This window comes from Hoplias malabaricus, chromosome 16 (assembly GCF_029633855.1).
Source record: "Hoplias malabaricus isolate fHopMal1 chromosome 16, fHopMal1.hap1, whole genome shotgun sequence".
NCBI classification, from domain to species: Eukaryota; Metazoa; Chordata; class Actinopteri; order Characiformes; family Erythrinidae; genus Hoplias; species Hoplias malabaricus.
This window is the reverse complement of record NC_089815.1, coordinates 2810017-2819076: the sequence shown is the minus strand read 5'-3', so window position 1 is coordinate 2819076 and position 9060 is coordinate 2810017. Positions and strand designations below refer to the sequence as shown.

Here is a 9060-nt window from a genome sequence, read left to right as displayed (position 1 = left end):
CACCATAACACAGTTGTTTTCACAAAGTATACAATCCAGTCAGTTAACGTTTTTAAAGGTACATTTACCCAAAACTATGGCTCTTTCTCGTCTCATTCACAAACGTTTGCACACGGCGCGACTGTAAACCCAGTCTCAGAACCTTTAACACGGTGTAAACACCCGCTTCTGGAACATCAGCCGCTGAGAAGCTGTAACCTGAGGGGTGTCTGAATGAACACATTACTGAAACTGAGACACGTCTCTCTCTCTCTCTCTCTCTCTCTCTCTCTCTCTCTCTCTCTCTCTGTCTCTCTCTCACATTCTCTCTCTCTCTCTCTCTCTCTCTCTCTCTCACACATTCTCTCTCTCTCTCTCTCTCTCTCACATTCTCTCTCTCTCTCTGTCTCTCTCTCTCTCTCTCCTCTCTCTCTCACATTCTCTCTCTCTCTCTCTGTCTCTCTCACATTCTCTCTCTCACACATTCTCTCTCTCTATGTCTCACTCTCTCTGTCTCTCTCTCTCTCTGTCTGTCTCTGTCTCTCTCACTCTCTCTCAATTCAGTTCAATTCAAGGTGCTTTATTGACATGACAAATTAGTTACATTTGTATTGTCAAAGCCTGGGTTACAATTTTAAAATTCAAGAAGAACATAAACATTGAATTAAACAATAAAATATTGAATTAAATAAATACAGGGGGTAACTTATTAGAACTTGGAAACACTTGGCAACAGGTTATATATGAGGTCATAGTGTGTGTGTGTGTGTGCGCGCGCGTGTGTGTTTGGGTGTTTGACAGGGTCACTCACTGTCCCTTTTGCGATGGCAAGCGAGGACGTATCGAGCTGCGAGAGTGCAGCTCTCTCTCTCTCTCTCTCTCTCTCTCTCTCCGCTAGGTGGCGCTGTGTGCTCACTGTTGTCATGGAGACTCTGGGCAGCGCGGGAGGGGCGGGGCAATGACGTAATGCAGCGGAGGAGAACCATACAGACCCCAACACACACACACATATATACACACACACACACACACACACACAGAGGCAGTGATCCCAGCGCTGGAGGATGCAGAGCGGTAAGACTCTCAATCACATTCTCATTCTCTCTCTCTCTCTCTCTCTCTCTCTCTCTCTCTCTCTCTCTCCCTGCACCACCTTAAAATCCACCTTAAATGAACCTGCTCCAGCCTGACTCCGGCTGCTGAGACCAGTTCTCGTTCCACCTTAACCGAGCAGCGTGTTCTGTTCCAGAGTGAACTCCGGAGAACAGCAGGGTTCCGGTCTGTTTAAGGTGGATCTCTATCAGCGGTGTCACCTTAAAAATGAAGCCGTAGCATTAAACACAGATTAGTTCCTAGAGGAGCGCCTCGTGTCCCTACGGGAGCTTTAGTCCCAGAGATGGAGTGATCCGGAACCGTGAGGGAGACAGGTCCAGTTCTGAGGAGACATAAAGGATTCGGCTCCACTTCTGAGGAGACATTAAAGAGCAGGCTCCAGTTCTGAGGAGAAATTAAGGAGCAGGCTCCAGTTCTGAGGAGACATTAAGGAGCAGGCTTCAGTTCTGAGGAGACATTAAGGAGCCGGGTCCAGCTCTGAGGACACATTAAGGAGCCGGGTTGAGTTCTGAGGAGACATTAAGGAGCCGGGTCCAGTTCTGAGGAGACATTAAGGAGCAGGCTCCAGTTCTGAGGAGACATTAAAGAGCAGTCTCCAGCTCACAGGAGACATTAAGGAGCCGGGTCCAGCTCAGAGGAGACATTAAGGAGCAGGCTCCAGTTTTGAGGAGACATTAAGGAGCAGGCTCCAGTTTTGAGGAGACATTAAGGAGCCGGCTCCAGTTCTGAGGAGACATTAAGGAGCAGGCTTCAGTTCTGAGGAGACATTAAGGAGCAGGCTCCATTTCTGAGGAGACTTTAAGGAGCAGGCTCCAGTTCTGAGGAGACATTAAAGAGCCAGGTCCAGTTTTAAGTAGACATTTCAGGAAAAGATCTGAAAGATTGTCCAAACCCTGGTTCTCCAGTTCCTGTCCTGGGCTCACTTTAACACCAGTGCTCGGAGAATCTTCGTGATATGGTTCACAAGGTTTCTCCACTCAGAACCTTTCCTCCATCTCTGAGATACGAGGTTTAATCCCAAATCACCAGCAACAGCTCGTCTCCACTGACCTTACTCTAGTGCCCACAGTCTCGTTTGTCTCTCATTTTTCTTACATTTGTCTCTTGTTGGTCTCACATGTTCTTTTTCTGATTTGAGGAATGTTCTGGAGATGTGAAGATGTGGAGACGTGGTGATGATGTCGTCTCACAGGATTAACCGCCTGCTCTCAGTATGGGATCCCTGAGAAATGTGGAGATATGAGGTTTGTGCGGCTGCAGCGGCGGACCTTCGCCCAGCTCCCGGAGCAGCCGCCGGGGGCCCTCGCTCAAGACCAACAACACAGAGCGATCTTAAGCCCTACCTGAGTGACTGGACCCTGGAGACGACAATGAGACGAACTGAGACGTTGTGATTGATGAGTGAAAGGCAGGAAAGCCAGACCAGACCTGGAGCTCTGTGTCAGGTCGCTATCGTGTGGATTTGTATTTTCCAGATATTCCAGAGAGTTGTGGATTTTTTGGAACGTTTTTGGAAAGATGTCGAATCCTGGCGCTGAAACTCCGCCTCCTCAGCAGCAGAAGAGGAAGCAGGTGATCCACGGACTGGAAGATCAGAAAAAGGTAAGAGTCACTTAGTTCTTTCCTGCTAATGGAAATGTATCAGTAGTTAATGTTCTCCTCCGAGCGTGTTGAGTCTCATGAACCTAGGTTGGTGTTCTCCTCCGAGCGTGTTGAGTCTGATGAACAGAGGTTAGTGTTCTCCTCCGAGCGTGTTGAGTCTCATGAACCTAGGTTGGTGTTCTCCTCCGAGCGTGTTGAGTCTGATGAACAGAGGTTAGTGTTCTCCTCCGAGCGTGTTGAGTCTGATGAACAGAGGTTAGTGTTCTCCTCCGAGCGTGTTGAGTCTGATGAACCGAGGTTAGTGTTCTCCTCTGAGCGTGTTGAGTCTGATGAACAGAGGTTAGTGTTCTCCTCCGAGCGTGTTGAGTCTGATGAACAGAGGTAAGTGTTCTCCTCCGAGCGTGTGGAGTCTGATGAACAGAGGTTAGTGTTCTCCTCCGAGCGTGTTGAGTCTGATGAACAGAGGTTAGCGTTCTCCTCTGAGCGTGTTGAGTCTGATGAACAGACGTTAGCGTTCTCCTCAGAGTGTGTTGAGACTGATGACCCGAGGTTAGTGTTCTCCTCTGAGCGTTGAGTCTGATGAACAGAGGTTAGTGTTCTCCTCTGAGTGTTGAGTCTGATGAACAGAGGTTAGTGTTCTCCTCCGAGCGTGTTGAGTCTGATGAACAGAGGTTAGTGTTCTCCTCCGAGCGTGTTGAGTCTGATGAACAGAGGTTAGTGTTCTCCTCCGAGCATGTTTAGTCTGATGAACAGAGGTTAGAGTTCTCCTCCGAGCGTGTTTAGTCTGATGAACAGAGGTTAGAGTTCTCCTCCGAGCGTGTTTAGTCTGATGAACAGAGGTTAGTGTTCTCCTCCGAGCGTGTTGAGTCTGATGAACAGAGTATAGTATTCTCCTCCGAGCGTGTTGAGTCTGATGAACAGAGGTTAGTGTTCTCCTTCGAGCGTGTTTAGTCTGATGAACAGAGGTTAGAGTTCTCCTCCGAGCGTGTTGAGTCTGATGAACAGAGGTTAGTGTTCTCCTCCGAGCGTGTTGAGTCTGATGAACAGAGGTTAGAGTTCTCCTCCGAGCGTGTTGAGTCTGATGAACAGAGGTTAGAGTTCTCCTCCGAGCGTGTTGAGTCTGATGAACAGAGGTTAGTGTTCTCCTCCGAGCGTGTTGAGTCTGATGAACAGAGGTTAGTGTTCTCCTCCGAGCGTGTTGAGTCTGATGAACAGAGGTTAGTGTTCTCCTCCGAGCGTGTTTAGTCTGATGAACAGAGGTTAGAGTTCTCCTCCGAGCGTGTTTAGTCTGATGAACAGAGGTTAGTGTTCTCCTCCGAGCGTGTTGAGTCTGATGAACAGAGGTTAGTGTTCTCCTTCGAGCGTGTTTAGTCTGATGAACAGAGGTTAGAGTTCTCCTCCAAGCGTGTTGAGTCTGATGAACAGAGGTTAGTGTTCTCCTCCGAGCGTGTTGAGTCTGATGAACAGAGGTTAGAGTTCTCCTCCGAGCGTGTTGAGTCTGATGAACAGAGGTTAGAGTTCTCCTCCGAGCGTGTTGAGTCTGATGAACAGAGGTTAGTGTTCTCCTCCGAGCGTGTTGAGTCTGATGAACAGAGGTTAGTGTTCTCCTCTGAGCGTCTTGAGTCTGATGAACAGAGGTTAGTGTTCTCCTCTGAGTGTTGAGTCTGATGAACAGAGGTTAGTGTTTTCCTCTGAGTGTTGAGTCTGATGAACTGAGGTTAGTATTCTCTTCTGAGCATGTTGAGTCTGATGAACAGAGGTTGGTGTTCTCCTCCGAGCATGTTGAGTCTGATGAACTGAGGTTAGTGTTCTCTTCTGAGCGTGTTGAGTCTGATGAACAGAGGTTGGTGTTCTCCTCCGAGCGTGTTGAGTCTGATGAACTGAGGTTAGTGTTCTCCTCCGAGCGTGTTGAGTCTGATGAACTGAGGTTAGTGTTCTCCTCCGAGCGTGTTGAGTCTGATGAACAGAGGTTAGTGTTCTCCTCTGAGCGTCTTGAGTCTGATGAACAGAGGTTAGTGTTCTCCTCTGAGTGTTGAGTCTGATGAACAGAGGTTAGTGTTTTCCTCTGAGTGTTGAGTCTGATGAACAGAAGTGAGTGTTCTCCTCTGAGCATGTTGAGTCTGATGAACTGAGGTTAGTATTCTCTTCTGAGCGTGTTGAGTCTGATGAACAGAGGTTGGTGTTCTCCTCCGAGCATGTTGAGTCTGATGAACTGAGGTTAGTGTTCTCTTCTGAGCGTGTTGAGTCTGATGAACAGAGGTTGGTGTTCTCCTCCGAGCGTGTTGAGTCTGATGAACTGAGGTTAGTGTTCTCCTCCGAGCGTGTTGAGTCTGATGAACTGAGGTTAGTGTTCTCCTCCGAGCGTGTTGAGTCTGATGAACAGAGGAGAGTGAAGTGTTGATTCTGTGAATGGTGGAAATGCTGGTGTTCCTGAGTTACTCCTGAGTTTGCGAGAGCTGCTCCGGTCTGAAATTCTGAAATAATTTCTGTAATGAACCATTTCCTCAGTGTGGCGACGGTGGACGACTGTCTTGTGCCTCTCTGAGCTGAATTATTGATATGATCAGGTGTGTTATTGATCTCTGGGGGTTTCCTGAGTTTATGAATATTAATGCTAGATTTCAGCCACACATCAGCACAGCCACCACAGTCCCACAGGGCAATCCCACCCAATTTACAGAATTCTCCACAAAATTCAATCTGTAAACTTTAAACAAAGAGATAGAGAATGTTTTTTGTTTTAAATAAACTTCTGGAAGCAGATGTCTGAATAGAATAGAAAACACACACACACACACACACACACACACACACACACAGAGAGAGAGAGAGACTGGGGTGACAGAGAGAGAGAGAGAGAGAGAGAGAGAGAGAGACTGGGGTGACAGTGGGTAGACAGAGAGAGAGAGGAGAGCGACTTGGGTGACAGTGGGGGGGGGGGGGGGGGGGGGAGGGGGGGGGTGGGGGGGGGGGGGGGGGGGGGGGGGGGGGGGGGGGGGGGGGGGGGGGGGGGAAGAGGGGGGAGGAGGCTGGGGTGACAGTGGGGAGAGAGAGAGAGAGCGACTTGGGTGACAGTGGGGAGACAGAGAGAGAGAGAGAGAGACTGAGGTGACAGTGGGGGGGAGAGAGAGAGAGAGAGAGAGAGAGAGCGAGCGACTGGGGTGACAGTGGGGAGACGGAGAGAGAGAGAGAGACTGAGGTGACTGGGGGGGTAGAGAGAGAGAGAGAGACTGGGGTGACAGTGGGGAGAGAGAGAGAGACTGAGGTGACTGGGGGGGTAGAGAGAGAGCGAGCGACTGGGGTGACAGTGGGGAGACGGAGAGAGAGAGAGAGACTGAGGTGACTGGGGGGGTAGAGAGAGAGAGAGAGACTGAGGTGACAGTGGGGGGGAGAGAGAGAGAGAGAGAGAGAGAGAGAGAGAGAGAGACTGGGGTGACAGTGGGGAGACGGAGAGAGAGAGAGAGACTGGGGTGACAGTGGGGAGAGAGAGAGAGAGAGAGAGACTGAGGTGACAGTGGGGGGGTAGAGAGAGAGAGAGAGAGACTGGGGTGACAGTGGGGAGAGAGAGAGAGAGAGCGAGAGACTGGGGGTGACAGTGGGGAGAGAGAGAGAGAGAGAGAGAGAGAGACTGAGGTGACAGTGGGGGGGTAGAGAGAGAGAGAGAGACTGGGGTGACAGTGGGGAGAGAGAGAGAGAGAGAGAGAGAGAGACTGAGGTGACAGTGGGGGGGTAGAGAGAGAGAGACGGGTGACAGTGGGGAGAGAAAGAGAGAGAGAGAGAGAGAGACTGGGGTGACAGTGGGGAGAGAGAGAGAGAGAGCGAGAGACTGGGGTGACAGTGGGGAGAGAGAGAGAGAGAGAGAGAGAGAGACTGAGGTGACAGTGGGGGGGTAGAGAGAGAGAGACGGGTGACAGTGGGGAGAGAGAGAGAGAGAGAGAGAGAGAGAGAGAGAGAGAGAGAGAGAGAGAGAGAGCGAGCGACTGGGGTGACAGTGGGGAGACGGAGAGAGAGAGAGAGACTGAGGTGACTGGGGGGGTAGAGAGAGAGAGAGAGACTGGGGTGACAGTGGGGAGAGAGAGAGAGAGAGAGCGAGAGACTGGGGGTGACAGTGGGGAGAGAGAGAGAGAGAGAGAGAGAGAGAGACTGAGGTGACAGTGGGGGGGTAGAGAGAGAGAGACGGGTGACAGTGGGGAGAGAGAGAGAGAGAGAGAGAGAGAGCGAGCGACTGGGGTGACAGTGGGGAGACGGAGAGAGAGAGAGAGACTGAGGTGACTGGGGGGGTAGAGAGAGAGAGAGAGACTGGGGTGACAGTGGGGAGAGAGCGAGAGAGAGAGAGAGAGGGAGAGAGAGGGAGTAATTGTAAGATGAAGCTGTGAGTCAGTGATGTCTCTGAGTTCAGGTCTGAAGAATTTGGTGGGCTGGGGGTGTTGGGGTCATGTTGGTGGGGTATTGGATGTTTTGGGGGCGTGTTGGTGGGTTGGGGGTGTTGGTGTTGCTGAGATGGGGTGGGGTGGAGTGTGTTGGGGGGTGTTAGTGGGGTGGGATGGAATGGGGGGCTTTTAGGGGTTCAGGGAAGCTGTCGTCCGATCACTGAGGCTCTAAGCCCCCAAACACCATCTGCTGCCCTCTTCTGCTGGAGTGAAGGGTTCTGCTGGAGAACAGGTGGCCGGTTATGGATGGACGGTCAGATTTGATGCAGAGCACGAGGAGAAGAGCCCCTCCTTCACAGCTTTAAACCAAACTCAGAGAGAGAGAGAGAGAGAAAGAGAGACAGAGAGAGAGAGTGAATGATTTTAATTAACCTGTTCTCTCTCTCTCTCTGTTGTAGTTGTAGTAGATGTAGCTGATGTAGTTGTTGTAGTTGTAGTAGATGTAGTTCTCACACACCTTTTACTGTAGCCTCTCACTGCCGCCACATTAAAGGTGCCCCCTGCCCCAACCCTAAACCCCCCTTAATAAACCCCTCCCCATTTATGACCTTAATGACCCCTCCTCCTTAAAACCACCCCTGCCCTGAGTTTCCCGTTCATGTCCTGTGTAATCTGTCTCCCAGTGTTCCCGAGTTATTGATTCACAGTCAGAGACGTCTGGACTCTTTCCCTCCGCTCTGTCCCTCCGCTCTGTCCCTCCGCTCTGTCCCTCCTCTCTGTCCCTCTGCTCTGTCCCTCTGCTCTGTCCCTCTGCTCTGTCCCTCCTCTCTGTCCCTTCTCTCTGTCCCTCCGCTCTGTCCCTCTGCTCTGTCCCTCCTCTCTGTCCCTTCTCTCTGTCCCTCCGCTCTGTCCCTCCGCTCTGTCCCTCCTCTCTGTCCCTCCTCTCTGTCCCTCTGCTCTGTCCCTCCTCTCTGTCCCTCCGCTCTGTCCCTCCGCTCTGTCCCTGTTGGGGGATTTATTCTGAGGGAATGTGGTGTAGTTTTCCAGCATTATTCCTGAAGCGAATGTAGAGTGTTGGGTGTTTTCCAGAGAGACGTGTCTCTGCTGAAGGACATTTGAAACTTACCCTTTAATAAGAACCCCACCATGGGTTGGTGGGGGGCAGGAACCTGATACACACACACACACACACACACACACACACACACACACACACACACAGCAGTATAATAAGAGTGTAATAAGATGAGGGAGCTTTTCTGGGATGCATTTTAAGTGAAGGATCTGATCGATGCCATAACGAAGGGATAATGGAGCAGATCAATAGACATCAGACCCGTCCGGATCCGCTGATCAATTATTAATCACTACAGAGGGCACTGGCTCGTCTCTGTGTGTGTGTGAGTGTGTGGAGAGAGGTTTACAGCTAAGGGGGAGGGGCCTGTGAGATGTATGCTAATTTAATGTAAAGTGATGGTAATGTATTGGCTGTTGGTGAGAGGCGCTGATATGAACGCAGCAGGAGCCGTGTCTCAGCGCAATAATAAACTCTACACTGTAGTGAGAACACTGTGAGAACCTGGTGAGATACTTGCAGTGGACAGGCTCCATGGTGAGAGGAGTTAAAGGGACACATTATGAAAATCCCCATGGTTCAGTTCATGTTCAAGTTAAAGTGTGAATCTGGAGCCCACCAACCCACACACTGTGAAACAAGACCCCAGTCAGTTTTCTGTGCGCTGTCTGAGTCAGAAACACGGGATAAAACTAGTCGTTCTGATTCTGCTCTGCTTCTGACGTCAAGTGCGGAGACTTTAGAATGGCCACGCCCCCTCGTCTGAGTCTGTCCAATCACAGCTCAGGACCCGTGTTCATGTGAGAGCGCAAAGACGAGGTTAAACTTAGCAAAACAGACACAACGAGCGCGGAGAAATAAGAGCACTGAGTAAAAATGGAGAAAACGAGAGCGGAGAAATAAATGAGTGGTGTTCTCTCA

General features: G+C 50.6%; 1 pseudogene; it reads left to right on the top strand.

Annotated features, from left to right (window-relative positions):
• The first annotated feature begins 2235 nt into the window (after positions 1 to 2235).
• LOC136672057 (neuron navigator 3-like) overlaps positions 2236 to 9060 on the top strand; it is a 33611-nt pseudogene continuing 26786 nt past the window's right edge.